The 27062-nt window shown below is 46.2% G+C and overlaps 1 protein-coding gene and 1 long non-coding RNA gene across 3 annotated transcripts in view; one reads left to right on the top strand and one right to left on the bottom strand.

Moving 5' to 3' along the window:
- Positions 1-27062, top strand: part of SHISA6 (shisa family member 6) — a 264704-nt gene that overhangs the window by 178719 nt on the left and 58923 nt on the right. The window lies entirely within an intron of this gene.
- The window catches only part of LOC132657339 (uncharacterized), a 55540-nt gene continuing 53818 nt past the window's right edge, over positions 25341-27062 (bottom strand). The window contains exon 4 of the long non-coding RNA XR_009595334.1: positions 25341-25458. This is a non-coding gene — a long non-coding RNA (uncharacterized LOC132657339). The remainder of the gene's footprint in view (positions 25459-27062) is intronic.

Here is a 27062-nt window from a genome sequence, read left to right on the forward strand (position 1 = left end):
CTGAGGTTGGGCACCATCTTGCCTCTTCTAGTGGCAGCAGAGGACCATGACTTGTGCCTCAATAATAATGAAGAACCAACTTCTGATGTAAATAAAGTCACAGGTGTGAAAAACAAGGAATGCGCTTTTCAGCATGAGAAACAGTGTCACCTACAGCACGTGGTTTTCTGGGGAGGGAAGGAAATTAAGGAGAAGGAAGGATCTCTGAATGAAGGATGAATCCTCGAAAATTTAGGGTTGGACTAACTCACCCAACATGGGACTGTTGTCTCGTTTCTAAAATACTCTGAGGAAAGTGGTATAATCTGTGGAAATAATGAGCAGTTGAGTGTTTTAGCTTAACTATGCTGACCTCAGAGAAGACCTCCAGCTGCTCCCCAGAATGGGCTGAGTCAAACCTGGGGATAGAGCCACCTCCCTCCAGTTAATATAGATCTCTTGATGCCAGACCCATTAGCAGCTCACCCCACTCCAGCCTCTGCAAGGCTTTTTCATCTTCTTCCAATTAAATGTTTTCAGAGAGAAGGTGGGCATTCCATGTCTCCATATATAATAATCTGCTGATTCGTCAGGCTCCTCCTTGGTCTTGTGTGATGGATTCACAGGAGAGCAGCCTTGTTACTTAAGTCCTTATCACCTCGACGAATTGTTCTTCTTCGTATTTCCCTCCACCCTCAACCCCAGTGTTCCGTGGTTGGCATGATCTGGGACAGATGGAATGCCCCCATAGAGTACGAGGGGGTTAAGTTCTGATGATGAAGCGCTGATAAGCTGACAGAAGGCTTATCAAGCAGAACAGACAGAAGCGGGCAGTGGTCCTGGGCATATGGTAACAGTGCTTCTTACTTTCTGACGACACTTTGGACTCTGACGTCATGGTCTGTTGTGTGTCCCCCGTGACACTTGGTATGTTGAGACACACAGTGGGAACAGAATAACTCCTTCATTCATTTATCTTTTAAATTGAATTATAGTTGATTTATAGTGTTGTGTTATATTTCTGTTGTACCACAGAAACTAACACAACATTGAAAAGCAACTATGTTGTTGTTGTTCAGTTGCTAAGTCATGTCCACCTGTGTGACCCCCATGGACCGTAACCCACCAGGCTCCTCTGCCCATGGGATTTCCCAGGCAAGAATAGTGGAGTGGGTTGCCGTTTCCTCCTCCAGCGGATTTTCCCGACCCAGGACTGAACCCGGGTCTCCTACATTGCAGGGAGTTTCTTTACCACCCTAATTAAAGCTGCACCAGCTTTAAAGCAGGGATCTCATCCAGGCCATCTCTAGTTGCTGGCACTTAGTAGGTGTTTTAAGAATATTCAATGAATGAATGAATGCACACACAGATGCATTGCACCCAGTGGTGTTCTTCATGAGAACAGCACACATACCGCCATAGTTTGCCCCCAGAATAGCCCAGAAGTGATGATTCTCACCCACCTTGCAAAGAAACCATGAGAGGGTCTTGCATTTCATTTTTGAAGGGTCTACTTCTCCCCCATCAGGGCAGTGCATCGGGGGCTGTTTCAGTCTGTGATGATGGACCACTTCCAGACCCTTCTCATCATCAGAAAGTTCTTAGCATGCTCCTGCCCTCAAACCCATAAACATCATTGAAGATATTCTCTAAATCACTGCTGTTCAGAGCTAACCCCGCTTTCTCCTTCCAGGCATGAAGGACTGCGGTTTGACAGCAGAAATCCAGAGAGAGGAGTCCATGCTATCTTAAAAATGCCCATCCCCTCAGTCACATCCTCTGAGCACCACGGTTCCTGCCAGTCTCATACCTTCATCCTGGTTTAAAGCTGTCATAGTCGGAAAACTCTTCATCAATATAAACCCATCTCTTAACCTTTCCAGGGGAATTTTGTGCCAGATGAGTCAGGAAGGTGTTACTGTGCATGCAGGAGGCATTTGCTAACTGTACTTTTTGTTTTCTGGGACAGTTAGTACATTTAATCAATAGTAAACAGTGAGCAGAACTAACTACGTTCACTAAACAGTCCTTCGGTAGCGTTTGTTCTGTATGACGTTGAAAGGATGGAAGAGCACATTTTTAAAGAGCGAGTGAGTGGGAGATGGAAGACCAGAGGGCAGACAGAGGCTAAGTCAGTACCCCCCTGGTCCCCTACCAGACCCACTTCTAGTCTCTCATCATAGAGTCCTACAGGCTGTGCTCAACACAGAAGCCCCTGGAAGAGAGGTGTTTTTTCTGTTTGTTTTTTTGTTTTTTTGCTCCCTGGGGCAGTGACCGCCCAGGGGTGACCCCTGTTCCTAATTCACCCAAAGGCACCAAGTGAGCTGGCAGCGGCTCCACGAACACCCTCCTTTGCAGACGGAAAAGAGCAGAAACTGGACTGGGAGTGAGCGGAGCTGTATCTCAGCCTGGATTCTGTCACTGAAACCAGAGTCTTCCCTCCTCTGGTCCCGGCATCCACCACTGTCAAATGATACATGCAGAGGCCAGAGCTGTTTCTCACAAATTCCATTTTGTAGCTGCAGAGCCGTGTCCTCAGGGGAAATTGTTCTCAAAGCCAGTAAGTCAAGAAAATAACCTTGAGGATGTCCTTTGGGAGGCGTGTAGGGGCCTGCCCCCGGGTTCCCACCATGGGCCCGCCATCCCCTCTCCACACTTATATGGTTAAGGACCATGGGGGCTGACATCTGTCTTTAACTTTGTCTTTAGAGCTATGTTCCTGTGACTTTCTAAGAACCTGCCCAGCAGGAAAAAATATCCCCTAAAGATGGTAGAGAGCTGCACACAAATGAAAATAATAAGACCTGTGATTCCGCTGTGTGGCCTGGCCATCCAACTGAGCAAGGCTTTCCAAGCCATTCCTGCAGACCCTCAGCTCCTGCCAGCTGTCACTCACCTACCTCTCTTCGCTGAAGCTTCTAGCTCTTTGCTAGAAGCCTGTCCAGTCCTCTGCTGTTGGCATACGCTCCCCTGATATTGGGAGATTCTTAACTGAAGCCTGTGCCCCTGTCATTTCAAGCTCCCTCAAGGGTCTTGCATATCTGCATATCTCTGCCCCACTGAATATTCATGGTGACTGGCTGAATATTTATTATGCCAGGAAAACTCCACAGGGTCCTGTCTTCTCCCCTATTGGCAAGCGGTCATTCTAATGCGTGCAGCCTTCCTTGGGCTGTGGCTTCGGCCCCTAGCACTGTCCCTGTCAGTCCTCTCTCTGCCATGGGCGTTAATTCCAAACTATCAATCTTTTATGCCTTAGCCCGCCTCCACCTCTCCCAGAATCACACTCCACTTTTCTGAATGATGCTCCCACTGGCAGAGACCACAGTTACAACTCAGGTTAAGCACCACCCCCCTTGTAGAATATTAATAGAAGTTTTCCGTGAATTTCATGAGACTAGTTTCTGCACAAAGAGACTCCAGCTTTCCAGTGATGTCCAATGTGGTAACAATAGAGGAGATACTGATGCTTCACCAAAGTTACATCATCAACAAAACAACTAGCATTCATTGAACATGTACCATGTATTAAGTAAGACGTATTATAGATTCTTGACAAGGCTTATCTTTCTTAAGTCAAATGAGAATCTCTTGAGTAATGAAAGAACTCTCTTGGGCTTCCCTTTTCTCCTCCATAAGCTGGAGAGACTGGCTGCCCATTGCGATGTTACGTGGATGAAATGAGGAAAGAACACAAGCTTTGTGGGGCTAGTTGGTGGGTACGGCCCTCGTCAGCTGCCCATCTCTCTCCCTCCTCTGGGTTTAGTGCCAGGGAATAGAAAAGGTCAAGGGAGCCAAGTGTGAGCTCTGCAGCAGGCATGGAGGGAACAGCAGATATTTCTGTGGCTGCGCTGTTGATAGTGGTCGACCATGAGCTAGTGAGGACAGATGAGGCCATGTGCTGGGAGGATCTGAAGTCTCAGGGGAAATGCACCGCAGACATAGACACGGCCCCCACGGCTGGGATGAGGAATCCCCTCTGCAAAATCATAGGCTGGACCAGGCCCCCTTGTTTAGGGCTAAAACCACCTTGTGCCCTTGTACCAACTGGGCAACCACTGGACATCCAGCCCCAGGTGCAATGCCCTTACCTGGCCTGCCTGAGTCCCCTGAGGAGCAAGATGGCACAGTGATGCCCCCAGACTTAGACAGGCTCCCTGAAGATCCCCAGCCTTCCCTCTGGGTGGCCTTTGGTTGGTCACCCAACTGTCCTGAGCCCTGATATCCCACTTGACAAATGGCTGTAACCCTTGCCTGCATCACTGGGTTGACACTAAAACTGAATGGAGTCTTGCGTGAAAGATGCTGTGAATAGACCAACTCCCAAAGCTCCATCCATCATGAGGCCTTCCTCTCCCACGCGGGAAGACCCATGTACTCCAGTGCACTGCCTCCTGAATCTTAACAACCTGCCCCATGATCTCATTTCTCACTGCCTGCCCTGGATAGTAGAGTTATTCACTAGTGTCTGTCTACCAGACCCATGTCGATGGGGCAGGCGGGCGGCAGCTGGATCGTCCTCATCTTTCATCTTCGCTTTGCCGTGAGGAACACAATGACTGGCACATGAGAAATGCTTGAAGAATGTCCAGTGAATGAAAAATGAAGACCCTTTTCTACCTGGACTCAGAACCATGTGTTATCTTCCACATGCTGTTCAGAGTCGGGAGGAGGAAGAAGGCATTGCGGTAAGGTTCACACTCAGGAGCCGCAGTCGAGCAAGCTGGTGATGTGAGTGGAAAATACTGGTTTGTTCGAGATTTTCTGCACAATCTTACAGAAAAACTCCAATGAACTTTTCAGCCAACCCAATAACAGGAACGGTAGAAGAGTTGAAAACATGACCCCAGCTCCGTCCTGCCATCATCACTTTGAGGAAACTGGATGGAGTCTTTGAAGCAATTGCTTCTCATCCCTGAAATTGCTTCCTGGTCTTACGGGCAAATCCCTGAAATGGCTGCAAAGAGTCCCAGCTGTTTAATATCCAGCCCGCCGATAAGAGCGATTGCCCATCCAACCCCAGAACCCAGACGAGCTCAGGAGGGACCGTGGACGGCCTCGGCCACAGAGGTCTCAGGCAAACGGCTGCCCGGCAGATCGGTCCACATTAAGCCACAAACATGATTAAAGGCCAGAAAATAGGACCTGTGAGGAAAGGATGAAGCCATCTGTTTGATATATTGTGAAGGAGAAGAAATAACAATGAGCAAGTCGGTGCAAACTGTCTACAAGAAGGATGGAGACACCCAGCAGGATGAGGCCAGAACAGAAGAGAAGGGCACGGCGGGCCATATGGGGTGTTCGTCCAGACATAGGGAGGACTTTTCCACTGCCTGGCAGTCGGCACAGTTAGGCGCCACGATGGCCTCCAAGAAGCAGCCTTATAATCTGATTTTTCTCGTAAAAATGATGGAACCAAGTCTCGCAGAGAAACCCAACAATGTTTGCATCTGGGGCTGAAAAAAGAGAGCGTGATGAGCTTTTATACTTCCTTCCGAGCCATTCCAGGACTCGGATAATCCACTAGACAGGATGTAAGGGGAAGAGGGTCCAGAGAGAATCCCAGATACCTAATTTCTGATGGAACAAAGCCCACCCCTTGATGAGGGTCCTGATCCCGGCCCCGGGGCATGGGAGAGTCTGCAGAGAGGTGACAACCCTCTGACTATGTCTTAATCAGTTAGTGACTGACAGCCAAAATCAGCGGACTGTGGCTGGGATAAGGAATATGCTCTCGACACAGAGGCATTGTTTGTTTTTAGCATCAGTTTTATCAATTGATTTGTGAATGAATATCTCATGGTTTCTGTCTTCATCAGGAACTGTTAGTATACACAGAGTATGTATTGCAGCTGTTAAAAATAACTGAATCTGTTAAAAATAACTGAATCTGTTAAAAATAAAAACACTGACAATAGATATAAAAAGCATCTTTGGATACACAGTTCAATAGAAAACACTCTCATTTTAATATTTGCTTAGGATTCGTTTTATAGTAAGGTATAGTAAGACACCTTCTGAAGGAGGAAATGGCAACCCACTCCAGTATTCTTGCCTGGAAAATCACATGGACAGAGAAGCTTGGGGGGTTACAGGCTTATAGGGGTTGCAAAAAGTCAGACATGACTTAGCGACTAAAAAAACAACAACATAGTAAGACACGGAGATATGGAAATGGCTGTCATGAAGGAGGAAGTTCTGATATTCTCAGACCCGTAGAATCAGAAGGCAAAAAAGGCTACAAGGAGAAGCACCAGGGTCAGTCGGGAGGCAGGCAGAATGATGGGGAAGCATGTAATTTCTGCAGGCAAGGCAAGGCAAATGGGTTTGAATAATCTGAATAGTTTGAATAATTTCAGTAGGCTCTGAGGCAAAGGGGCTGTCCTTAGCTGTCTGTCCAGTGAGTAAGGCAGGTGGGTAGTGGTCCAGACTGTAAGACACATGGAGGAGAGAGGGGAGGGGGGTAAGGACTCTGAATTGGTTAGTTTGCACAGGAAATGTGTGTCCACAGGCGAGTCACTCACTATTCGTAAGAATTCACAAACACAGGTCAGCATGGCCCCAGCTGCCAGAGTATCCAATATACAGAAAATAAGGGGACTTTCCTGGTGTCCAGTGGTTAAGACTCTGTGCTCTATGTTCTGCAAAGCATGCCCTGGAGGAAGAATGGCTTATCCATGAGGATGCGTGCTAGCTAAGAATGCATACTGGCTGAGGAGGCCTCCAGGAAGGGTCTGTCCCCAGGGTGGGCCAAGAGGTGTTTCAGGATCACAGACGATCCTCATCTTAACCCAGCTGTCTACCAAGTAGCCTCTGGGAGTGGACCAGACAAGCAATGAAACTACCCACAACTGGACCCAGGATGGAGAGCTGTTTGGCTGCCGATGGGAGACGTTACCAGCAGCATCGTCTCTGTAGCCTCCACGAGAGCTTCCTCTGACGTCCCTCCTTCCAGAGATAATAAATACAGCCGACAATGTTTTGTCAACCACAACACCCTATGTCATTTTCGGAGGCAGCTCATTCACTTGACATTGAATTTGTTGAACACCTGCTGGATGTAGGCATTGTGTGCAAGGTGCTGGGGCACAACAACAACAACAACAACAAAATGAGACATATGGGTTGTGCCCTTGTTTAGCAGAGGGAGAGAGATGATAAGTAAACAAAATAATTAGTTTAGTTAATTACACATTGTGTAACTGCAGTGACAGAAATCAACAGGGGTGTGTGGAGGAAAATAATAAGGTGGGCCTATTTGGAGAGATCAGGCTGGCCTTTCTGAGGGGCCAAATTAAATGGAGATGGGAAAGCTGAGAGGAAGGCATCCTGCAAGGCAGAGTCAGTGCTTTCTACACGGATGGAGCTGAAAGCAGAGAGCCCAGTGCGGGAAGAGCATCACTTATTCCAGGAACTGAACTCTGAGGAGCATCAGTTCAGTTCAGTTCAGCTGCTCAGTCGTGTCCAACTCTTTGCGACCCCATGAATCGCAGCACGCCAGGCTTCCCTGTCCATCACCATCTCCCGGAGTTCACTCAGACTCACGTCCATCGAGTCTGTGATGCCATCCAGCCATCTCATCCTCTGTCGTCCCCTTGTCCTCCTGCCCCTAATCCCTCCCAGCATCAGAGTCTTTTCCAATAAATCAACTCTTTGCATCAGGGAACTGAAATTTCATTCCATGGGCAGTGGGAGGATTCGAAGCAGGGGCATCGTGATTGCATTAGTGGGGTTGGTGGGGAAGGCTTTTATGTTTTGTTTTGTATTTTTAGCCACACTGTGTGATTTACAGGATCAGGATCTTAGTTCCCTAAGCAAGGATTGAACCCATGCTGTTGGCAGTGAAAGCGCAGAGTCCTAACTATTGGACCACCAAGGAGTTCTCTAAATTAATGTTTTTTTAAATTTATTTTCTTCAGTTTTTTCATTGGCAGCACCAGGCAGCATGTGGGATCTTCTCCGACCAGGGATGGAAACCACGCCCCCTGCCGTGGAAGTTCAGTCTTAACTGCTGAACTACCAGGGAAGTCCAATTCATAGTCTTTAAACGATTGGTTTGGCAGTTCTAAGGAGACTGAATTTCAGGGAGGAAGACAGGGAGCAGAACCATCAGCTAGGAGGCTGTTGAACGGAGTAGTCAAGAGAGCAAGGTGCCCTGGGGAGCAGGGGGACTGGGGCGCTGTGGCCACCACACAGATGAAATGCTGTCTCTACCACCTGTTGAGGTGGGACCTCCAACAAGTCTCGTCACCTGTATGAGCCTGTCTCCGCATCCACAAAGTGGAGATAATAAGGTATCTACTTCCAAAGGGGACTGGATCAATGAGATAATGTCGTAAAGCTCTTGACACAGGGCTTGGCAGACAGCAAGCTCTCAGCAAATAATAGCTGTTATTTTTCCTCACTTTACGAAATGACTCCTTTAAATAGTGAAAACCCTTCAGGAATCTTTTAAAGGGTTTTTTTTTTAATACTGAAGAATAAGAAGAAAATAAAAGTTGCTTACATCTCACCCTTTATAATGATTAAAAGACAAAGTAGAAACTGCAGTCCCTTCTCCTCCAGTCCCACCCTCTATTACTTAAAATGTCTCCAAGAGAATTTTTTTGTGATATTTTGCCATGATTTGCCACTTATCTAGGTGTGTCTATACACACATTTTTATATGAAAGCGAAAGAATGCTATCCATGTTGGTCTGGAATGTGTTATGGGAGGTTATGATATGGAGAATGTCCTTGGTCAGCTCATTCAGCTCAAGTATGTTTTTGTTTTCATGGCTCCGTAGTACTTCACAGTATAAATATGCCAACATTTATTTATCCAGTCTCTTGTAGATGGACATTTAGGTCATAATCCTCACAGATCTTGAGTGTGATATTATGCAAGAAATCTTTTGCTTCTATGTTCGGTAAATACATGTCAAGCACCTACCTGTAAGGCAGGGTAGGTGATGCCATCCAGCCATCTCATCCTCTGTCGTCCCCTTCTCCTCCTGCCCCCAGTCCCTCCCAGCATCAGAGTCTTTTCCAACGAGTCAACTCTTCACATTAAGTGGCCAAAGTACTAGAGTTTCAGCTTAGGCATCATTCCTTCCAAAGAACACCCAGGGCTGATCTGCTTCAGAATGGACTGGTTGGATCTCCTTGCAGTCCAAGGGACTCTCAAGAGTCTTCTCCAACACCACAGTTCAAAAGCATCAATTCTTCGGTGCTCAGCCTTCTTCACAGTCCAACTCTCACATCCATACATGACCACAGGAAAAACCATAGCCTTGACTAGACAGACCTTTGTTGGCAAAGTAATGTCTCTGCTTTTGAATATGCTGTCTAGGTTGGTCATAACTTTTCTTCCAAGGAGTAAGCGTCTTTTAATTTCATGGCTGCAGTCACCATCTGCAGTGATTTTGGAGCCCAGAAAAATAAAGTCAGCCACTGTTTCCACTGTTTCCCCATCTATTTCCCATGAAGTGATGGGACTGGATGCCATGATCTTCGTTTTCTGAATGTTGAGCTTTAAGCAAACTTTTTCACTCTCCTCTTTCACTTTCATCAAGAGGCTTTTTAGTTCCTCTTCACTTTCTGCCATAAGGGTGGGGTCATCTGCATATCTGAGGTTATTGATATTTCTCCCAGAAATCTTGATCCCAGCTTGTGTTTCTTCCAGTCCAGCGTTTCCCCTGATGTACTCTGCATAGAAGTTAAATAACCAGGGTGACAATATACAGCCTTGACGTACTCCTTTTCCTATTTGGAACCAGTCTGTTGTTCCATGTCCAGTTCTAACTGTTGCTTCCTGACTTGCATACAGATTTCTGAAGAGGCAGGTCAGGTGGTCTGTTATTCCCATCTCTCTCAGAATTTTCCACAGTTTATTGTGATCCACACAGTCAAAGGCTTTGGCATAGTCAATAAAGCAGAAATAGATGTTTTTCTGGAACTCTCTTGCTTTTCCATGATCCAGTGGATGTTGGCAATTTGATCTCTGGTTCCTCTGCCTTTTCTAAAACCAGCTAGAACATTAGGAAGTTCATGGTTCATGTATTGCTGAAGCCTGGCTTGGAGAATTTTGAGCATTACTTTACTAGCATGTGAGATAAGTGCAACTGTGAGGTAGTTTGAGCATTCTTTGGCATTGCCTTTCTTTGGGATTGGAATGAAAACTGACCTTTTCCAGTCCTATGGCCACTCCTGAGGTTTCCAAATTTGCTGCCATATTGAGTGTAACACTTTCACAGCATCATCTTTCAGGATTTGAAATAGCTCAACTGGAATTCCATCACCTCCACTAGCTTTGTTCACAGTGATGCTTTCTAAGGCCCACTTGACTTCACATTCCAAGATGTCTGGCTCTAGGTGAGTGATCACACCATCATGATTATCTGGGTCATGAAGGTCTTTTTTGTATAGTTCTTCTGTGTATTCTTGCCATCTCTTCTAAATATCTTCTGCTTCTGTTAGGTCCATACCATTTCTGTCCTTTATTGAGCCCATCTTTGCATGAAATGTTCCCTTCGTATCTCTAATTTTCTTGAAGAGATCTCTCATCTTTCCCATTCTGTTCTTTTCCTCTTTTTCTTTGCATTGATCGCTGAAGAAGGCTTTCTTATCTCTTCTTGCTATTCTTCGGAACTCTGCATTCAGATGCTTATATCTTTCCTTTTCTCTTTTGCTTTTCGCCTCTCTTCTTTTCACAGCTATTTGTAAGGCCTCCCCAGACAGCCATTTTGCTTTTTTGCATTTCTTTTCCATGGAGATGGTCTTGATCCCTGTCTCCTGTACAATGTCATGAACCTCTGTCCATAGTTCATCAGGCACTCTGTCTATCAGATCTAGTCCCTTAAATCTGTTTCTCACTTCCACTGTATAATCATAAGGGACTTGATTTAGGTCATACCTGAATGGTCTAGCGGTTTTCCCTACTTTCTTCAATTTGAGTCTGAATTTGGCAATAAGGAGTTCATGATCTGAGCCACAGTCAGCTCCTGGTCTTGTTTTTGTTGACTGTATAGAGCTTCTCCATCTTTGGCTGCAAAGAACATAATCAATCTGATTTCAACATTCTAGGAATGTTGACATTCTAGGAATCAGCGAACTAAAATGGACTGGAATGGGTGAATTTAACTCAGATGACCATTATATCTACTACTGCGGGGAAGGAATCCCTCAGAAGAAATGGAGTAGCCATTGTGGTCAACAAAAGAGTCCGAAATGCAGTATTTGGATGCAATCTCAAAAACGACAGAATGATCTCTGTTCGTTTCCAAGGCAAACCATTCAAAATCACAGTGATCCAAGTCTATGCCCCAACCAGTAACGCTGAAGAAACTAAAGTTGAACAGTTTTATGAAGACCTACAAGACCTTTTAGAACTAACACCCAAAAAAGATGTCCTTTTCATTATAGGGGACTGGAATGCAAAAGTAGGAAGTCAAGAAACACCTGGAGTAACAGGAAAATTTGGCCTTGGAATGCAGAATGAAGCAGGGCAAAGACTAATAGAGTTTTGCCAAGAAAATGCACTGGTCATAGCAAACACCCTCTTCCAACAACACAAGAGAAGACTCTACACATGGACATCACCAGATGGTCAACACCGAAATCAGATTGATTATGTTCTTTGCAGCCAAAGATGGAAAAGCTCTATACAGTCAACAAGACAGGTATATAGCAAAAATTAAATAATAAATTTATATGGAGTATAATCCATAAAAATGTTGAATCACTATATTGTACACCTGCAACTAATATAACATTGAAAGTCAACTATACTTCAATTAAAAAAAAAAGATCCTTAACCTAGTCACATTAGCAGAGTCCCTTTTTGCCATGCAGGGTGACTTTTGCACAGGTTTTGGGAGCCACTCTTCAGCCTGCCAGTGGTGGTGTTTGCATCCCCCCACATCCATTCCCATCTCAGTTCATTTGCTAAAGCATCCCCTTACATGAGAGGTTTTATAAGCACTTGTTCTGAAAAATGTGAGGTTAGGAGGGTAAAATAAAAGCGGAGAGCAGGAAACAGTTTCTAAGCTGATGTCAGATATTGTCGATCCTAGAAATTCATTGACCACTGCCCTCCACAGAGATCTTCTTCCAGCCCACGCTTCCCTTGAGCTGGCCTTCTGCAGCCTGCCTGTGCTTTTTCCTTCTGCTCATTTATGACGGATTGATGCAGGTTCAGTTCTTCATCCCCGTCACTCCCTTGTAGGCTTACTTTTTTTCACTTCCTGGATATTCAGTCAGTTCAGTTCAGTCGCTCAGTCGTGTCCGACTCTTTGCAACCCCATGAACTGCAGCACGCCAGGCCTCCCTGTCCATCACCAACTCCTGGAGTTTACCCAAACTCATGTCCATTGAGTTGGTGATGCTATCCAACCATCTCATCCTTTGTCATCCCCTTTTCCTCCTGCCCTCAATCTTTCCCAGCATCAGGGTATTTTCAAACGAGTCAGCTCTTTGCATCAGGTGGCCAAAGTCTTGGAGTTTCAGCTTCAACATCAGTCCTTCCAATGAACACCCAGGACTGATCTCCTTTAGGATGGCCTGGATATTACAAAATGCCTTCTAAACAGAGGACTATGTCTCTAGGTCTTCCCTCTCAGCAGCCATAAGGAAACCCCAGAACTTGAAAAAATTACAGGTTTTTCTTCAACATGGACTATCCCTCGGGCTAATTTCAGTGGCTTCCTGGGGAACATTACCAAGATATATGTGCAAGCCAATCAAAGTGAGTTCCTATGGGTAGGCTTCCCTCAGAGCTTAGTTGGTAAAGAATCTGCCTGCAATGTGGGAGACCTGGCTTCGATTCCTGGGTCGAGAAGATCCCCTAGAGAAGGAAACAGCAATCCACTCTGGTATTCTTGCCTGGAAAATCCCATGGACAGAGGAGCCTGGTGGGCAAGAGTTGGACACGACTTAGCGACTAAATCACCACCGTAGGTAGGAAGATTTATTTCCCTCCTAATTTCATTCATTCATTCAGTGAGTATGTATTTGTTGGTGTCCAGTCGTTAAGTCTTGTCTCACTCTTTTGCGATCCCATGAACTGCAGCCCACCAGGCTCCTCAGTCCATGGGATTTTCCAGGCAAGAATACTGGTGCGAGTTGCCATTTCCTTCTCCAGGGGATCTTCCCACCTCAGGGATCAAACCCAATCTCCTGCATTGGCAGGTGGATTCTTTACCACTGAGACACCAAGGAATCTATTCTGTCCAGGTACTGCTCTTGGCCTCAGGGTTATAATGATGAACAAGCTACAGATGGTCTCTGCCCTTAGAGCCTTTATGGACTAGCAGGCTATGCACAAACACACACACACACACACACACACACACACACACACACACTCACTCACTCTCTTTCTCTCTCTCACATACATTCAACTTCAAGTAGAGACCACCTTCTCCTTATTTATGAAAAACAAAGATCACCTCTAATTTTTTTCACTTTGACTTCATTAAGACCCTGAGCTCAAAGACTCTCCAGTCTCTTCTGCTTTTTATTAGATGGCAAAAAGCCATGCCCGCTGACTGTGTCTCTACACGAATGAAGGGAGGTGAAGGAAGGTGGGTCAGGAGAGGGGCGTTTCCCCAGGATCCTCATGGTCAGATGTAACATAGTTCAGAGCCTCCGTCCAGCCCGCGTCAGGACTTCTAACAAGGAATGCCTTTGCTCCCTGTCTTAACCAGTCTGTACTTCTTCAGGGGGTGGGAACTACCTGGTGGATTAGAGCGCCTCTTCTTGCAGCCTCTGTTGGTAGAAGAGGAAAACAGTATCTGTGTTCCAAGGGCTTCGTTCGGCAGAATAGATGCCATGTGAGTTTCTGAAAGTGAGCTTTGCTCTGCTAAGCCTCTCTTCAGAGAATGGAGAGTCAAGCCCCATCTCTCCCTTCAGACCTCCAGTGTGTGTGCAGCCAGCATCCTTGCTCCTGATCCGAACAGCATCTAAAACCTTTAAAGCTTTCAAAATCTCCTTGCTATTAGTGGTTGGTTTATTCTTTTCCTCCAAAGCTTATGGAAGCATAAAATTTTAAAGCTGGAGGGGACCTCAGAGAACAGATGCACTATTTAATTTATATTTTTAATTTTCCCAGTTCAACATCTTGGGGGAGATGAGTTTATCCATCACAGCTTCCCTCTGGTCCTCTGGCTTCCACTCACGGTCCACTCACCACCGGGGCCTCCCACCCCCCACCCTGCTCCCAGGGCAGCTCTCGCCTTGAGCTCTCTCATACTCCTCGCTTCCCTGACATGCCATCTACATGGATGCTGGGGATTCTCTGTCCATGGTTCAAGTGCAGTTGAACTCCTTTCGGCTTCAGGCACCATAACTGGGTTGTGAAGGGACAAGCTGCACACAGATTTCATAAGACAGGGATGGGATGAGGTCCACTGGGCACACAGATTTCATAAAACAGGGATGGGATGAGATCCACCCGGGGCATCCTCCAGGGTATAGCCTGCATGCAAAGGCTTGCAAGAAAGTGGGTTACTGTGCCTGATTTCTGTTAGGACAGTGAGGATTCAGGAGGGCTGGAGGCCCATTTTCATTTGAACACTCACGTTAGGAGAAGGGGGGCCCTGTTACCCCAAGGTCATTCCCAGAGGGAGGAATACCAAGACAGTGCCTGGATTGGTCAGCGCACTGGCTGGGCCAAGCCAGATTTCCAAAAGGGGAAGCTGGAAGCCTGGCGTGGTGCTGGGAGCTACAGCCACAGACTGCTCAAGTCCCCCTCCCCCAGGCTCAGCCAGTGCAGGTGGGTGTCTTGGGAAGGGCTTGGGGCTTCCCTGAGCTCACCATGGAAGACCTCACTTTTCTGTACTGGCCCAGTGCAGTCAGAACTCACACGGGCTGGGCAGCCCAGGGTGGGGTGGTGGGTTCCACCCTTAGCTTTGCATTTGTTGTAGGGCTGAGAATGCATGTGACTGAGGGCAGCCAGCCCTCCCAGAATCAGGGGCTGAATCTGGGGAGGACAACTCCTGACGTGTCTGCTGCTGTCCCCCACCAAATCCTGGTTCACCTTCATCAGGCCAGTATTTCCCTCCCTTCCAAACCCACCTGTTTGGGAAAGATTGTCCCTGAAGAGGCCCCAACCTGCACCCTATCCTGCCTGAGAAGTCATGGCTTCTACCATTTCCTCTGAAGATGACACTTGGGGTCTAGAGAGAAGGAAGCTTTCAGCATAGGCAGAATGATGGTCCCAAAGATGCCCACATCCCAAGCCCTGAGACCTTGTATATGGTGTTTACATAGCAAAGGGGATTTAGGACTGGAAGACAACCCGGGATTATCTGGGTGGGTTTAATGTGCTCACAAGGGTCCTCATATAAGGAGGTGGGAGAGTATGTGTCAGAGGGAGAGGCTGGAAGATGCTACATGGCTAGGTTGGAAGACAGAGGAAGGGGCCATGAGCCAAGAATGCAGGCGGCTTCCAGGACAAGAGAACGGATTCTCCCCTGGAACCTCAGAAGGAACACAAGCTACATGACACCCCAGTTTCAGCCCAGCAAGACCTGTTTCAAACGTCAGAGTTCGTGGTTATTTGTTAAAGCCACAGTGAGAAGTTAATATGGCCCCTTGCTGTTGCTGTTGCTGTTGTTTAATCTCTCAGTCATGTCTGTACTCTTTGTGACCCCGTGGCCTGTAGCCCTCCAGGCTCCTTTGTCCATGGGATTCTTCAGGCAAGAATACTGGAGTGGGTTGCCATTCCCTTCTGCAGGGGATCTTCCCAACCCAGGGACTGAACCCACATCTCCTGCATTGGCAGGAGGATGCTTTACCACTGAGCCACCTGAGAAGCCCCAGTACAGCCCCTAAGAAGGAAGAGAACAGCAAGCGATGCCCGTGGGCCACCATCTTTGGTTCCCTGGATCGTGTGGGCCCCAGGGCAGGGTCCTCAGCATCTCCACCCTCCTGGACCTGCGTCTCCAGCCCCTGCCCTCCTCCTCCCCCTCCTCTGTCTCCCCCACCTCCTTGGTACCCAGCAGAGCTGCTGATCTAGACTGAACTGCATCGTGGGGAAGCAGATCTCTCCTCTTGGGGTTCCTGTCTGACCTCCACAGCCAGCCCTTCCAGCTCTGGCTTCCCTCATCCTGGATGGTCAAGGTGCTGCCTCTACCTGAAGCCTCTGTTCATGGTGCTGGGCGCCTCAGAGCACCTTTTCTGTTTTCCTCATTTCATGGCCCATTACGAGCACTTAGTGTGAGGGGGTTCCAGGAGGTCTGTAGGGAAGACTTCTTACAGAGCTCAGTCCCCAGGGGCACATACACAAAAACGCGACACTCCTCACCCTTCTACTGAAAAACAGTGTCCCCCTTAAGGTGACTCCAAGGTCACACCCACCCTCCTTCCGTTTGGATTCTCTTTCAACCAGGATTAGGAGACATGGTCCTAGGGAGCAGCTAGGATCCAGCCTTCCAGAGGGGTCTTCTCTCCTCGTTCTCCCCCAAGAGCAGGTGAAACAGAATTAAAATGAATAACAGGGCAGACGTGAGGGAGACATTGATTCTATTCAGTCAGCACCAAAGTCATGACTTGGCCTTCGGGGAATGTCTGGTGCAGGGTGGAGAAGATTTCCATTTGCCCTGACAAGTGTGAAAAGAGGGCTTCCCAGGTGGCTCAACTGTAAAGAATCTGCCTGCAATGCAGGAGACCTGGGTTTGATCCCTGGGTCAGGAAGATCTTCTGGAGAAGGGAATGGCTACCCACTCGAGTATTCGTGCCTGGAGAATCCCATGGACAGAGGAGCCTGTGAGCTACAGTCCATGAGGTCACAAAGAGTCAGACACGACTGAGCATACACACAAGAAGGATGGAAAGACAAATACAGTATTCAAGAATTAGAAAAAATATTTTAAAGATATTTAGAAACATATGTAAATATCAGGTGGCATTTAATTTCATGGAAATAGAAGAGGCCACACATTTGATAAAATAGGAGCTAAACCAAGAGGAATAGGACGATGCCCTGAAGGTGTTTCTAAAGGCAAGGTGGGTTAAGGGGAAAATACTTGGAAGCAAATGATGTCTTTGGAGATGGCAGGGAGAAAAACAGATTCCATAAAGAACCATCAACAGGGGACTTCCCTGGTGCCTCAGTGGTTAAGACTCCTGACTCCTGACTTCTAAGGCAGGGGATGTGGGTTCAGTCCCTGGTAGGGAAACTAAGATCCCACATGTTGTGCAGTGTGACCAAAACAAGCAAACAACAAAAAATACCAAACAACAGAGATAGTGAAGGTCAAGGGATGTTCCCCTGATGTTAAAGGAAAAAGGAGGAAGAGATGGAAGTGGGCAGAGGGAAGGTCTGGGAGTTGGACCTTAGAGAGTAAAACCCAACATTGAGATAAAGGAAATTCTTAAAGAATTCTTAAATTCTTAAAGAAGAGAAAGTCTTTTTTTTTTTTTTAAGGAAACAGAGGATAAAATAGAAGGAAAAGTTCCTGAATTTAGAAACACTAGAATGGGTAGATGGAGTGAACTCTCCAGGTCCAATGAATTGAAAGTAATCCAATGCATAGACAAACATTGATGGTGCTTCTTTCATTTCAAGCATAAAGAACTTGACAAATGTCCAAGCAAGGGATTTAAAGAAGAACAAAGCTATCCACAAAGAAGCACTAGTTGCATTTGATGCAGAGACCTCTGTAACATAGAATGATGTAAATCCCAGAAGAAAGCAGCTGAAAAGCAAGAGAGAGAGAGAGAGCAAGAAAGAGGAAAGATAGAGGCAGGTAGGAGGCAAGGAAGACAGAGCTGGATGCTGCATAGAGAGGGAAAGGTCTTGATCCAAGACCAAGAACACACCTAACAACCAAGGTGGTGTTCACTCTTCAATACCACGACTTTCTCAGAGATGCAAAGATTCCAAAAGTATACTGTGCAGTTTCATCCTTTTAAAAAGTACACCAGGATGTGTACCTAACAACCAGAAGCTGAGTCAGGGTTCACAAGAGAAGACCGTGGCTCTGGTGCTGCCACAGAGGTCATTTAAACAGGCCTGGAAAATGATTGACAGCACAGTTACAAAACAGTGCAAATATTCTTGAAGGGGAAAAAAAGCAGAATGTAAGGATAATCATTTATCAGTGTTAAACAGGGCCCAAAATTTGATAGCATACCAAGTCAGTCTGGGAAGAAGAGAGGAAAAGATGTAAATATGTGATAATATTTTTCTCCTAGTTGTACATAAGTCATGAGGTACTGTTTCATTATTGATTTGGTTAAAATAAAACAATACAAGTTTGACAATATTTGTAAAATTGAAAGTACTCCCAGATTGCGGGCAGATTCTTTACCAGCTGAGCCACAAGGCAAGCCCGAGAATACTGGACTGGGTAGCCTATCCCTTCTCCAGCGGATCTTCCCAACCCGGGTCTCCTGCATTGCAGGTGGATTCTTTACCAACTGAGCTATCAGGGAAGCCCCAGTAGCTACCAGTAGAACTAAAAATAACATTATAGGATTATAAACATAGTCCCATAAACCTAATGGTATGAAATAAGCATCAAGGAAACATAAAAAGCAAAAAACCAAAATGATAATAACAATAATAATGCAGAAATAAGAACAGGTCATGTATATTAAAAAAAAAAGATAAATAGATTCAACTCCATTGTTAAAATACAGACTTTCAAAATGGCTCAAGAAATAAAACTTGGTTTTGTATTACCTACAAGAAATACACCTGAACATAATTACTCCAAAAATTTTAAAATTAAGAGCTGGACAGAAAAATACCAGATGATGGGGGAAAAAAAGCAGTGGTGTATAGAATTCAAGAGATAAATCATTTACAGGATAGTCATTTTTTTTACTCATGAAATAAATAATCCATAATGAAGATCTAATAGACCTATATCTTCATGTATATAACAACATTATATCAAAATACCTAAAGCCCAAATATAATTTAAAAAAAAACTGACAGAAACAATAAAGAGGAGCATTTTCTTAAGAAATCTAGAATTCAAAGAATAAATAAAGCCATAGTTATCTGCATAAATATTCAATAACTAAATATTTGCATCACTAACCTACAAAGAAGTCAAAATATTTTCTTTTCTAGTGGCCAGGGGACATTTACAACATGTGACATGTATTGGGCTATAAAGAAAAGGTCAGTGAATTTACTGAATAAAAATGAATGAAAACAAATAAACCACCCATGCACCTCAGAATGTAGAAAGATACAATTAAATAATCCTTGGAAACTTGCAGGGTATACCTGATAAAAGCAGAAATGAATAGATTACAAACAGAAGGGATTAGTCAATTCAAGAATTATGGCTGGAACAAAATACAAATAAAATATACAAAGAAAATGTCCATTGATGAGAAAGAGCTAGAAAGAGAGAGAGAGATAAAGACACAAAATAAGGACCAAGATAGGGGAAGAAACCATAGATTCAGAAGATACTTACAAAAACAACAACTTTATAGGAACCATTAAATGATCAAAACTGACTTGTTTAAACATTTAGAGGCTTGAATAGGTGATGGCAGAGAGTGAAAAATTTGTCAGTGAACTGCCCCTTGAAAAGGAACTGAGCAGAGAGGCTTCCTTGGTGGTCCAGTGGCTAAGGCTTCACGCTTCCAAAGTGGGGACCTGAGTTTGATCCCTGGTCAGGGAACTAGATTCTACGTACCACAGCTAAAAAGTCTCCATGCTGTAATGAAGACTGAAGACCCTGCATGCTGCAGCTAAGACCTGGTGCAGCCAAAATAAATAAATAAATGAAAATAATTTTAAGAAAAGAAACTGAGTAGAGATAAATTTGCAGGTGGTATTAGAGCCTTGTGCTACCTAACATCAACACATTCATGATGTGTATCTATTATGATATTACTTCCCCAATGGAAAATTCTGAAAGAGATGGGAATACCAGACCACCTAACCTGCCTCTTGAGAAATCTGTATGCAAGTCAGGAAGCAACAGTTAGAACTGGACATGGAACAACAGACTGGTTCCAAATAGGAAAAGGAGTATGTCAAGGCTGTATATTGTCACACTTCTATGCAGAGTACATCATGAGAAATGCTGGACTGGAAGAAACACAAGCTGGAATCAAGATTGCCAGGAGAAATATCAATAACCTCAGATATGCAGATGACACCACCCTTATGGCAGAAAGTGAAGAGGAACTAAAAGCCTCTTGATGAAAGTGAAAGAGGAGAGTGAAAAAGTTGGCTTAAAGCTCAACATTCAGAAAACGAAGATCATGGCATCCGGTACCATCATTTCATGGGAAATAGATGGGGAAACAGTGGAAACAGTGTCAGACTTTATTTTTTTGGGCTCCAAAATCACTGCAGATGGTGACTGCAGCCATGAAATTAAAAGACGCTTACTCCTTGGAAGAAAAGTGATGACCAACCTAGATAGTATATTCAAAAGCAGAGACATTACTTTGCCGACTAAGGTCCGTCTAGTCAAGGCTATGGTTTTTCCTGTGGTCATGTATGGATGTGAAAGTTGGACTGTGAAGAAGGCTGAGCACTGAAGAATTGATGCTTTTGAACTGTGGTGTTGGAGAAGACTCTTGAAGAGTCCCTTGGACTGCAAGGAGATCCAACCAGTCCGTTCTGAAGGAGATCAACCCTGAGATTTCTTTGGAAGGAATGATGCTAAAGCTGAAGCTCCAGTACTTTGGCCACCTCATGCAAAGAGTTGACTCATTGGAAAAGACTCTGATGCTGGGAGGGATTGTGGGCAGGAGGAGAAGGGGACGACCGAGGATGAGATGGCTGGATGGCATCACAGACTCGATGGACGTGAGTCTGGGTGAACTCCAGGAGATGGCGATGGACAGGGAGGCCTGGCGTGCTGCGATTCATGGGGTTGCAAAGAGTCGGACACAACTGAGCGACTGAACTGAACTGAACTGAACTGAATTGGAAAAGAAAACAGAAGTTTGTTATTTTACCCTCGCAATATCAGCCTCCTCTTCCATCAGGTAACTTAAAAATGATCATGCTTTTTGTTTCTTCAGCCTCATTCTATCAAGTGTGCTCTCGATTTTTGAAAAGGAGAAACCATTCTCCTTGATGGGTAATCTGTGAAACAAAAGTTTGAAATTTTTTGTTAATTCTCACAATATTTCAAACTTTTTCATTATTACTATACTTGTTATGATGAGTTGTGATCAGTGATCTTTGGTGTTACTATAGCAAAAAGATTACAACTCAATGAAGGCCCCAATGATGGTGAATGTTTTTCAGCAATAAAGTATTTTTCAATTAAGGTGTCACATCTTTTTACACATAACTCAGTCAAACACTTAATAGACCACATTCCCTTCTCCAGGGGATCTTCTGGACCCAGAGATTGAACCTGGATCTCCTGCATTGCAGGCAGATTCTTTACCATCTGAGCCAGCAGGGAAGCACCTAAAAGACTACAGTATAACACAAATATAAATTTTATAGACACTGGGAAACCAAAGGATTCATGTGACTTGCTCGTGGTGATTCTGGAACCCGACCCAAAATCTTGGAGGTTTGCTCTTATGCTTCTTTAAGGCACTCAGGGAATGGGGAGGGGCTTTCTGCCAAAAAGCCAAGAACAGCCTGATGGTGACACTAAGCAAGACTCTGTGCACAGGCACCGGGGGGCACTCTTAACATCCGTGTCCCGGATGGGCAGCATCCTCTCTTCTCACTTAATCGCTGTCGATGTCTTGGCCCAGGGTCCCTGGAAGGAGGCAGAGCCTATGGAAATACTAGTGGCCTGAGTGCTGGTCCAAGCTCGTGAGGCCTTGGGCACTGGGTGAGATGCAGAGGGAGTCTTCAGACAATTATTTCAGTAATTGTACTAACGACCTAGGAGAGCGAGGGTGTTCAAGCTGGCCCCATTCCGAAGGCAGGACCCAGAAGACAGGAGAGGAGAGAAAGACTGGGAGGGGCGGCTGCTGCGCCAGCACTTTCTGAAAAACACTCCTCCTAAATGGCTCTGGATCTGTGTTTTTCATTCAGGCTGGATGTGCTGAGGCGTTTTTCATTCGGCTCCCTCCCACCCTACCTTCCCGGCAAATTCCTTCCCAGCGCTGTTGATTTCTGTCTTGCGACCATTATGGAAATCTGGCTTCATTTCTCCTCCTAATTTATGATCTTGTTAACATGCCCGCATGCCAGATGGTCCTGTTCTTCAGGTTGGGAGATAATGAGATAAACAAAAACTGCTGTAAGAAGCAAATAGGGAAAGTTTTTGCCTTGAATGGGCCGCTCTTCATTCCTACAAACGGGCTCCCTAGACCTCAGCCAAAGCGCTCTGGAGCCCTAAGCAGGTGAAGGGCCCAGTGGTCCTTGGGTGGCCCCTGAGAGGAGAGTTCTTTCTTCCAAGAGGCTCTCTGTGCTCTGGAATTAAGCCCCAGAGACACGGTATCACCCCACCTTCCCCTGATATATCCCTGGAACCAACTTGTCCTTCCACATGACTGCTAACTGCTCTCACCACACCTAGCACATTGGACTCTTAATTGCGAATTTTTCTTTTCCCCTGCTACTCTGAGCTCCCAAGTCTTTTTCCTCTGAAACCAGAATGTCATGCATAAGGCTGCACATGGAGTTAGCAGATAATCAAAAAATAATTGAGACACCTCCACTAAGTCCAGCTACAGAGAAGAACAAAGAGTTGAATGAATCAATATGCCATATACAATATAAACCACCCAACCAACAGATCCAGAAGATGGGCTGCAAAGACCCCAGCCCTGGGTGGGCACTGTGCCCCTTTATCTTTGAGGACCCTTCCTAGGTCAGTTGGAACACCACCCACAGCCAGACCATAAACAGACACTGAGGAAGTGATTTTTCATAGTCTTCATCCACCCTAAAACTTGGCATGTGGACACTGGGAGGAGTCTCAAGGGCCATCTGGTCTACCTCACTTGCCTTCCTGAGCCATCCTTGTACTAACACACAGGAAGATGAGTCTCCAACACCCACCACAGAAGGGGTGCAGAGAAATAGGCAGACTGTGGTTACTAAGTTCACACAAGGAAACTGAGTCACTAGTACAGTTGGTGGCTAGCCCAAGTGTCAGCCAACTACCACTTCAGGCCACACATCTGATGCCATCTGCCTTCACAAGTAAAGTTTTATTAGACCATAGCCATGCTATTTGTAATCTATTATCTGCAGTGCTTTTAGGCCACAATGGCAGAGTTGAATAGTTGTGACACAGAACACATAGACTACACTCCAGCCCCTCACAGAAGAAGTTTACTGAGTCCCTGATCTCGGAAATACACAGCCAGCCCCATTCATGCACGTGTCTGGGTTTGTATGAGCACTGATGGATCATGACCATGCCTACCCTCAGGAGGCACCAAGGGCCACTGCAATGAGTGAATGGGCAAATGGATGAGTGAGTGAATGAGTGAACAAGCAAATGAATGAAAGGGGAAGGAAGGAATGAAGCTCTCAGTTTTAGCAAAGCTCTCTCTTCCTCTCTTGGGCATTCAGAGGCTATGACAATCACTGTGCTGAGTCCAGCCTGCAAATTAGAGCGAAAAGTCGATTTCCTTTGTTGTTTTTTCACTGTTCGCAAAATAAAGTTTCTTGCTAGCTTATCACTCTTAACCACAAACAGCGTTCCCAGGGAATGTTGTGGGATTTGGCTAGGAGGAGGATGTGAGCAAGGGAAGGACCAGCCACAGTCTTCGTCCTAATCCAGCCACGTACCCGGGAAATATTATGAAAGCCAAGAGAACAGAAAAGAAAAGCAGCACCCCCACTCAGTAATCCACCCCCGAGATTAGGCTCCAGCCAGAAGCCGGTGCTGATAGAGTTCCAAATAATAGGATTAGCTTCAGCCAGAGTGTCCCAATGCCCCTGACTCTTTCTAAGGCTGGAAACATTTCAATTTAGCAATTTGCTAATGCCAAGACCCTATTGTAAATATCCTGTCTCTGGCCTGCCTGACTCTTTTGAATTCCAGCTTGGAATGAAATTAGCTTGCACTGCCCCCTCCTGAGAACCTGGGGTCTAGTCTTAGGGATGTGACTCTTCTTGATAGCAAGTCACCAGTGACAACTCACCTTCTGGCCAGCTGCCCCGAGGGCCCTAAATTGCCTCTCAGCAAAGATCATCAAGAGCTCAAACAAATGTTTGCCTAAATTGCTTTAAAAGGCAAAAACCTGTTCAAATCTCATTCAGACTAAAGGGCAAAAAAAAAAAAAAAAAAAAATCTATCATCGGGTCAGTTTTTGTTTTGGCTGAAAGCATTGGGAACAGCTCAGATGGTAAAGAATTCACCTGCAATGTAGGAGACCCAGGTTCGATCCTTGGGTCGGGAAGATCCCCTGAAGAAGGGAATGGCTATTCACTCCAGTATTCTTCTTGCCTGGAGAATTCCATAGACTAAGAAGCCTGGTGGGCTACGGGCTATAGTCCATGGAGTTGCAAAAGAGTTGGACACAACTAAGCGACATGACTGAGCGACCCACACTTTGCGACCGGGACTAAAGAACCTGGAGCTTTGTGATGCTACAAGAGAAGAGCTAACTTTCCTGACTTAGCTTTGTCCAAGGCCGGTCCTGTGAGCTCTCAGTGGGCAAATGGATAACTAAATCAGCACATAATAGCTCAATAGTGTCCACAAACTGGCACGAAGGACTCTGTGGTGCTCACTATTTGTAGGCAGCAATTATTGGTAATACACTGGTCGGAATCAACACATTCACTAGTGAAAGGGACCCTTTATCTTGCTGGAAGAGCCTGGGATTCTGGAGTTCAGGCATGGCTGGATCCAGGTGTACAGATGGTATCATCAGTCATCTATCTCTTGTCTCTCTGTTCTGCACTGCCACCTCCTCAGGCAGGTTTCTTCTTCCAGATTAGCAACCTCAGGAGAAAGAGAGTATATTCTTTCCAGCAGTGTAGGCTGAGGCGCACTGGCCCTGACCAGCCTCACTTGGTTATTTGCCCATCTCTAACTCTGTCTCTGAAGCGGTCTTATTTTCTCCTGTGGAGTGGGTCAGTCTTCTGCTTTAAATCTTGCTTGTGCAGGCTCTCCTCTTTGCTCACCCTCCTTGGCTAGCTTTCAAATTCCTAAATCCTCATCCTAGCACAATCACACACCTCCTCCAACCCGAACCTACACATCCCTTCCTTGAATCCCCATATCAGCCCCTCTATTTACCTCCAGACCAACTGTGACCTCTTAGCCACTGTGTTTTCCAAGATCCCGCTTTTTATGGCAATCTATCTCTTGGCACCTGCTCCCACATTTTTCTCCTTCTTTCACTCTGACTCTTGAGTCCCTTCCTCCTTTTAAACTATTTTCACAAATCTCCCAATCTAATCATACTGAGTTTCTGAAGTGCCCTTATTCATCATCACTTAAAATTAACTCTCCCTTGAGTATATAGACTTAGTTTTATTTGCATATAATAATAACAGAGTGTAGTGCTTAAATATATTTTCTGGAGTTTTTATCTCGTGTTCTTCACATCCATCTGCAAAGTAGGCAGCGTCCTCATCTGTCAAATGAAAGAAAAAGCAACTCAGAGAGTTCCAGGATGCTCAAGGGTAGATGGTAGGAGGCAAGGGTGACAGCTGGGGGTGGGATGGGGTGGTGGAAGACACACACACCAAGGCCACACGGATGCCTAAATGAGAAGCCAGTCTTGCACAGTGGTTCTCAGGCTGGGACAGTTTTGCTCCCCAGGGACAGCCGGATGGGCAGGAGGAAGCCAGTTTACTGGCCTCATTGAGTCAAAACGAGAGATGCTGCTAAACCTCATACGATGCACAGAACAGTCCCTCCTCAACTCTCCCCACCCACACACACAACAAAGAATTATCTGGCCTCCAGATGGGAGTATTCCCGAGTCTGAGAAACCGTGGCTTAGGAATATCTGAAAATAAAAGTTTCCATCCACATCTCCTAAGGGCTTTCCCTTCTGTTCTCAGTCATACACAAAGCAAATCAGCCACTACCATTCTTTCTTCGTTATCAGAAGGAGGTTGGGAATATACAGGCCGGTACAAGGAGCCAACGTGGGGGTGGAGATCGAGGTGGGGTGTTTCCCAGGTGGCTCAGTGGTAAAGAATCCGCCTGCCAATGCAGGAGACTGAGGTTCGACCCCTGGGTCGGGAAGATCCCCTGGAGAAGGAAATGACAACCCACTCCAGTATTCTTGCCTGAAAAATCCCACGGAGAGAGGAGCCTGGCAGGCTACAGTCCACAGGGGTCACAAAGAGTCGGACACGAATGAAGGACCCCCTCTGCCCGCCATCCACCCTTGTTTTCACAGGACCATCGCATGCCAAGGCTTTGGCCTGCTCTCCTAGTTACTGGGCAGAGAGCTAGAGTAGCTGCTTTGCTCAGGGCTGTGGGGTGCCCAAGGGAACGGAGGCAGGAGGAGGGGGAGGGGACAACGGCAAGTGATGGTCACCGTGGAGCAGATGGAGAGCCCGGGGAGGATGAAGGGGAAGGGGAGAGTGAGAGGGATTCGTGAATGCGTGCACTTGGGCGGAAGGAGACCCGGGCATCCAGGGCCATGGAGGAGGGAGGGGCCTCCCTGCCACCTCTGAAGCTTCAGGGAGTGAGATTTTAATGTGAGCCTAATGAAGGCAGAAGCAGTTTCCATTATTCACACTCTGCTCCAGCAGCTTCTGAGCCCACACGCTCCACTACCCTCTGGAGAGGTGCAGCCACTGGTGGTGTCGGGTCCTGACTCGCTACAGAGGGAAGGGCAGGTGGCCAGACTCCCAGCCGCCTGTGGTCAGACCTGGGCCAGAGGCCTTCCTTGACGTTTCTTGTCTCGTTTCCTCCAGAGTGGTGGTGTAGCGGGGGTACCAGGGGAGGGTCTATTGATGAATCCATGGAGGACTGAGAGGCCCAGGGAAAAGCGTCCGTCCACAGGGGCATTTTCAGCTCAGGGGCCTCCTCCATCCACCTGCGGCTTTGTGAGCCTGTTTGGGCCTCCCAGCAGAAGCGGGACAAGTGCAGCTGTGGGCCTCAAACTTGGGTCACACACCAGATCCCAGCCTGACTGTGGACAGGGGACGGAGACCCTCCAGGGATCTGGGATCCTCTGGTGGCCCTTCCGCCTGGTTCCACTATCTCCCTAGGAAACAG

This window comes from Ovis aries, chromosome 11 (assembly GCF_016772045.2).
Source record: "Ovis aries strain OAR_USU_Benz2616 breed Rambouillet chromosome 11, ARS-UI_Ramb_v3.0, whole genome shotgun sequence".
In the NCBI taxonomy this organism is placed as follows: Eukaryota; Metazoa; Chordata; class Mammalia; order Artiodactyla; family Bovidae; genus Ovis; species Ovis aries.